Consider the following 7,061-nt stretch of genomic DNA (forward strand, 5'->3'; position numbering starts at 1 on the left):
CCAGCCTCCACCTACAGCTCCTTGAATCAGCAGTAGCAGCAGTGAAGGGCCCCGGGACAGCAGCCCCACACCTGCTCGGCTTCTGTTCGTCGCCCGTGCCTCACAGCATTTTTAAGCTCCGGTCAGCTATAGCAGACCAGCGGCATTTAGAAACTCTTCACATATTAGTACCAACCCTGCTGAAGGTATTTCCCCACCTCTTAAGTCTATGTGTGCATTTCTGCCCATTTTATACAGTAAGACCTGAAACATCTTTGCATCATGTATAATATGGAAAAACAGAGTGGGATGATCTTTTTGCTAGTTTGAACATGTTTGCTCCATCTGCAGGGCCATAACTGGCTGTTTTAATCACCACCGGCTTCTGTATAGTTTCAGCACACTGCCACACCAGCAGTTCACTGACTCTCATTGGAAGTGACTTCCCTGTTACTCTACATCACAATGATTTCTCAGGGAATTAACGCAGGCTTTTCCTGAGAAGCACACACGAGAGCCCTCACCAGTTATGGAGAATGTCTGTGTGGATGAGTGCGTGTGATCACCTCCCAATGCAAACACAATAAGAATAGAGGAGGAGAGAAATGTGTTGCTCTAATTAGTCTTTGTTTGCTTTTTACTTTATATTGTTAGCATTGAAAATGTTTTCTTGTGGTTTGCAAATCAATATCTCATAAGTGTGTGTGTGTGTGTGTGTGTGTGTGAGAGAGAGAGAGAGAAAGAGAGAGAATGCATTCCCTAGCCCCTTTCACAGTTTCCAGTGCACTGGACTTGAGTCAAAGACAATCAATCTTCATCATCATCTTCTCCTTGTCTTTCCCTCATCTCACTTTCTATCCTTCTCTTCATCTTCTCTCCTTAATTCCTCAGCAAAACTCATTTCTCTCTGGAGTTCAGATTCACACAGCATCACTACATCTGTTAACTGTCTTCAGCCTGTTACACCCCACACACACACGCACACACTCTTGTACTTGTATCTCTGTGAGGACACTCATTGACATAATGCATTCCCTAGCCCCTTACCCTAAAACATCAAAATTAAATGCCTAACCATAACCCTTACCCTAAGCCTTAACTAAGCCTAATTCTAACCTGAACCCTAAAACCAAGTCTTAAGCCTCCAAAATGAGGACCAGCCAAAATGTCCCCACTTTCCAGAAGTGTCCTCTCTCTGTAGCAAGTACAGGAACACACACACACACAATTATTACAAATAACATACAGTATAATCAACCCATAATTAGGAACAAAAAGATGAAGATAAATATATTTTCTTACAGTACATGGCCAGTATGGTAGGTGGCTTAAAGTATTACATACATATAAACAAAACACATATATTAGAGACACACTCACCTAAATTTAAATGTAAAGTTCATGCTTACTACATGTTTTTCATTCTAGGTTTTGATATAGGAATTGGAAGAAATTGTTATTTTACACAACAATATGGAGTTCCAATGAAAATCTTTGTAACTCCATATTGGCATTATGCTGTAATTAAATCAAATAAGCTATAGTATCTCAGACGGCTCCATTTCCACCCGGTTGCAGACGAGAAGCAGTTGCTGCTTTCCGCTGACCTCGTCCACAGCCGCCTCTCTTTGTGATGAATTTGTAATTTCATGGTCACAACCAGTCAATGGTCTGTATGATGGATACCTATGGCCATGGCCGCAGTGAGTCGATGAAGTGACCCATGTGTACATCTCTGCTTCCGGTATGTGAAACCCAATTCTGGGGAGAGATTGATCCATGTCTGGCCGCCTTGGGGATAGAGCCAGAGGGAGAAGATAAGAGCAGAAGAGCAGACAATGAGCGGTCAGTGATACGTTTGAACCATCATCCTCTACTGCAAACAGGACGCTATAGTGACTTTTACAGGTATACAGATCATATTTCATCAGGACATGTGATGCCATTGAACAGTGCTGACTTTCACTGAAAATCACTGGCAAAAGAATCTTTCACTCAAGTAAAAGAAGAAATGCTGCAATCTAAACGTATTCAACTACAGTGGAAGTCTTACTTTCACAATGGCACCTAACTAAAAGTAGCAAAATATACCTAAAGTAAAGTAAAAGTACTCACAATGCAGAGAAACGTGACACTTTGAGTGATACATCATGTTTTAGTCGGTCAAGCTGGACCTAAATTTAACTACTTTATATACTGTTAGCTTGTAAAAACTGGATTTGTAAAGTGACAAGTAAATATAACAATCAAATGTGTGTAAGTAAAAAGTATAAAGGTGGCATGAAAGAGACATTAGAACAAATGCACTGTACCATACATTTTAGACCAATTTCTGGAAAAAAAAAACGAACAGTTTGAAAACAAAGATATCATCTTGGGCTTTGGGAAATCTCATCACTATTCTCTGACCAGCAGAGTTTCTACCATTTAGTAATCTAAATGATTAATAAAAATAAAATAAACACATTTCAGCCAATATCTTGGTCATAATGTCTGTACGGATTATTTCCCATTAACTAATGCAGATGTAGAATATAACTTACTAGTCAGTTAACTACTGTGTCCGCAGACTGCCTTGCATGAGCACCTTCTGTGTGCATGTGTACTATATCATTTCCACCTTGTGCGCTGTGCTCTGGCCTGTTGTCGCCCTAAGATGCGAGGTAAATAATTGAATGGATCCATTAATAAATAAGGTGCAGGTTGGAGGAGAAGAAGAGGAGGGAGGGAGGGAGAGGAAAAATGGGATGGGAGAGACAGGTCACTCATCTTTACAATCACTGTGCAGGGAGTGGCATGACTACAAACACATAGCCCCCCCCGTGCTTTTTCTCTCCCTAGGAGGTGTCTGGACATAATAAGCATTAGGTGTAGTCAACTCTGGCTCTGAGCTTGGAGCAGGATGTGGCATTTCAACACATTTCCTCTCTGACCCAGTGTGACAAGGCTACTTCCTGTAAAACAGGTGGAGGGAGCAGCCGCCATTGTGCCTGGCCAAATCTACCTTCAGCACAGGCAAACTGTTTTCCAGTGTAGGTAAATTCAGTGTTATTCAGTCTGTGTTATAATGTTATTCATATATAGTTTACTATAGCTGGTACTTAATAGAAAAATCTGCCAATGGCAACTAAAAGTGGAAAGGCCAACATGAGGTTGTGGTTTTGAACCAAAAGAGAATTCACCATCAGCTATTGAAAAGCTTCAGTTGTTTGTGAAGATGTTTGTTTTCTGCTAGGTCGTGTTTTGTCTGAAGATAAAATTCTAACATTATCTTCAGCATCAAGAACACTGACTCTGAAACTCTCTAGTATGAACAAAACTCTGCCTGTGTTAATCTACTGTTTGGGAAACAAATCAGAAGAGGTGATTCTGTGACAAAACAAAATAAAGAGACTGAATCCAAGTTACACAGAAGAAAAAGCAAATTACATCACTGCTCTTACATGCCTAGTAAGTATTTTCCCCATATCTATTAATTCTATATTAATGCTCAATCACTGCTTTCTGCTTTCTGTCTCAAACACTCACCACGTTCTGACATTGCTCTCTTGCTTTCTCCAAGTTTTCTATTTCTCTGGGCCTTCTTTTTTATTTTACAGTCTGATCTCTATTTAGATTTCCTCATTTGGATTTGCCACAGCGCTCCCCGCTGCCAACATCTGTGAGTGGTTTGGAGGCAAGAGGCACTATGGAAAAACATCAAAAAATAAAAAGAGCAGAACGGTGCTCTATTACCAGGGTTAGACAGAACAGAGGCTGTAAAATGGATAAAAACTGCACTGGGATCAGAGGCACAAGTGTACGATTGGCAGGACAAGGAGATACTGTAAGTGTCTGAATAAGGCAGAGTGTATAATGCATAGTGTACGCCTTATGGCTGTGTAACATTCTGCACAGTGAAAAACCTAACAACAATACCTGCACATACAATGGGGGGTGGTGTATGGAGTTCTTGGGACCCCATATTTTTGGTTTATTGGGGATTGAACTCAATCACGTGTCAGGTTTTAGGCAGACTGGGCTTGGGCTGCAGCACTTTTAAAGAGATTATGTAAGTAGATTCATTGAAGGGAGCTAATAAGGGGTTTGCCCCCCCACACACACACACAAATACACAGCTGCCAGCCTAATTCAGTGCTCACTGTCCTGTTGATAATATTCACTACAGTAGTATTACTGTGTTATTAGAGGCTTTACAGTGTTGTGGCGGTGAAAGCCACAGCTACACTTTTGACACTGCAGTACAGGTTCAGGTGATCATGCACTACATTCACTATGGCATTCTTCATGAGCACGTGGCTGTTCTTTAGCCACATGTGTAAAGAGAAGAGAGAGAGAAAGAAGGAGAGTGTGTGTGTACAGTAGGGTCTCATTAGGTAATGAGGATGATTATGCTGCATTAAATGACAGAGAGGGGAGGCAACAGCCAGAGGGTGGAAGGGGAAAGGAGAACGTGTCTGTGATTTGCGGAATAAGCACATACCATTTAATTGACACAGGCTCCCTCTGTCTCCTGATTGGTGTAGAGCTGTCCTCTGGATGTCTGCTCAGCCCTCGCTGTCCTTGACTCAGAGGGCAGAGAGACAGATGTGGTGTGAATGGGGTGGAGTAGGGGAATACAGTGAATGTGGAAAGATACTGGACTGAAAGTCGGCTGCAGTTAGAGGTAGAGAGTGGTAAAGTGAACCCATGGCAAGTGTTTTGTAGGTCAGCCCAAAGAAGATGGAAAGGTTTTGTTTGGGAGTCCCCGTTAACAACAACTCACATTAAGCATTAATTGTTATGTAATGCTATATGACTCTTCTAAACGAATAAAGGAGAAGCTACTAGAGGAGGAATTTAGAGAAGCAGTTAGCTGGGTGTGTGAAGACAGGCTGCATGGATCTGCCTTCTCTATTCCCCTTCTATAAGTAGGCAGGTATTTTTACTCAGGATAAAGTGCTGACCCAGTCTCAGGTAATTACACCCCTATTGGGCTTTGGCAGAGACATGTCAGGGCGGTGGTGAGCGCACCTCACACCCCAGCTACGGGTAAACCACACTTATCTCACTATTTACAAGCGAGTATAGAGCTTTGCTTCCCATGAGAGAGGGGAGGAGGGCATACCTTGGCAAAAATGGGAGACTTTTTTGCCTGACAGGGGCCCACTGATATAAAAAAACAAAACAAAAGTGACACACAATATGTGAAACTATATTCCATATTTATGCAGAGTGTAATCAAAGTATAGAAAAAAGGGAGACAAGTGATGCCAAACTGATGGATTCTGGCAATGCTGTGGTTGTGTGTGGTACATTTCCTGGCCTGAATTCAATCTAATAATCCCTAAGAGGGTTAGGCATGTTCTAATCACTTCTAACATAATAATGATGAGTGATCATGAATGATGCATATCTTTTTGAGAAGTACTTTTCAAAGAACATAGTGGCTCTTTTAACATGTCTGGATGCGTTCATACCTCAAAACATTTTGAGGAGCATGACACCGACTGTTTTAAGACAGAGATGTTAATAACATAATAATATAATACCACAGTATGATTTAATCAGGGTCTGCAGCCTGGCCCTAGGCCAACAACCTGAGGGTGTCTGAGCTGAGTACAGGCTCATTTTCAGGCTCAGACCTAAAATATATGTAATAGTACTGAGTAGGTAATGTTACCATTAAATATAGATTTCAATACAAAATCTACAACAATAGACTGAATACACTGTAGGCGGATCATTTTGTCTTCATTGCATCACATGCACACTAAGAGTTGCAAGTTGCAACTTGCTCGCTTGCTACATTTGACTATTTAGAACAGATAGTTATAGAGCAAATAAAAAAATCAAATAGCCAAGATGAAACTTTTCAAAGTTGGTTGTCAGGTAACTTTGCACCTGAGGACACCTGAGGACACCTTTGGCCGTTTGCCAAGGCAAACTGACTTTTTGGTTGACTTTAAAATACTGGCTTCAGGCTGAAAAAAAGGGGGTTTAGCCTTTGTGGCTTCAACATCTGACATGATCAATTTTACTATTGGGAGAGTTCAAATTATGATCACTTTTAATCATTCTGCTTCACTCTAATTACAAGCTGCTCCAAAACTTTAGTATTAAAAACACAATCCACCACAAAGTCAAGCAATTAGAGTGATGTTTCATTTGTTATAACCATGCACTGTATTTAACGCTGTTGTCAAGACATTATTAGTACCCACTGCACATATAGACTTCTACTAGATGCCTTTACAAGAAAAGTCTGCACTGAAGCCACTGAACATGTGTTTGTCAGACTGTATGTGTGAGGAGTGCAGGAAATCTTTAGATCCTGTTGTCTTTACAAGACTTTTTTCACTTTCTTCAGTAAGTCTATACTGTATATTTTCTTTCCCATTTAATGCATGTTCTATGGAAACTGTGTTGTGTTTTCTTAGGCAAAGTAGAGACTAAGGAAAATGGCTGTGGTCAGAGCATAGTCCTTGAAAGAGAAGAGGACGGCAAAGCAAAAAGCATACGTTTAGGGAGAAAAGTAAAGCACTTTCTGAATTGGAATAATTTGCCCCATGAAGCTAGTACCATGGAGAATGGGCTAAAATTACAGCTGAAATGATACAAATGCTGCTCAAAGAGGTTGGAAGAGGTTAGGGAAGACATACAAAGTAATAAAGAACATTACATGAAGGGGGATGCAAACTTTTCACTGATATGACTTTCTTTTTTATACACTCCCTGACCATTTTTGTTACTTCAGTTGATGAAAGAACAGCTGCACTAGCTGAATGTGCATTAAATATTATGTTAGTGGGGAAAAAAAAAAAATAGTTTTGCTCTACCATTTCAAAGTAAGGGGATACAAACTTTTGCACTCAACTGTACCTATGAGCGCATGCATATACACGCATGAGATATCCACACACACAAACATGCTTGGACTGTTCCAGCTGGGGTGCTTGTGTGTAATAATACGCTGGTGGGAATGTGCCACTGCATGTTAATTCTCTCTTCACGCTTGCGTTGAGGAACACAGAGCCTCTAACTGATGCAGAACAAACTGCTGACCACGTCTCAGGATGAAGGTCTGTCACTGATGCACACAC

At 40.9% G+C, this 7,061-nt stretch overlaps 1 long non-coding RNA gene across 1 annotated transcript; it reads right to left on the reverse strand.

Annotated features, from left to right (window-relative positions):
- Positions 1–1,413: 1,413 nt before the first annotated feature.
- Positions 1,414–6,783, reverse strand: LOC109964665 (uncharacterized). Its single transcript, XR_002275539.1, has 3 exons — positions 4,463–6,783; positions 3,508–3,665; positions 1,414–1,770 (listed from the first exon to the last, which is right to left on the reverse strand). It is a non-coding gene; the product is annotated as an uncharacterized LOC109964665 (long non-coding RNA).
- Positions 6,784–7,061: the final 278 nt, after the last annotated feature.

This window comes from Monopterus albus, unplaced genomic scaffold (assembly GCF_001952655.1).
Source record: "Monopterus albus unplaced genomic scaffold, M_albus_1.0 scaffold91.1, whole genome shotgun sequence".
NCBI lineage: Eukaryota > Metazoa > Chordata > Actinopteri > Synbranchiformes > Synbranchidae > Monopterus > Monopterus albus.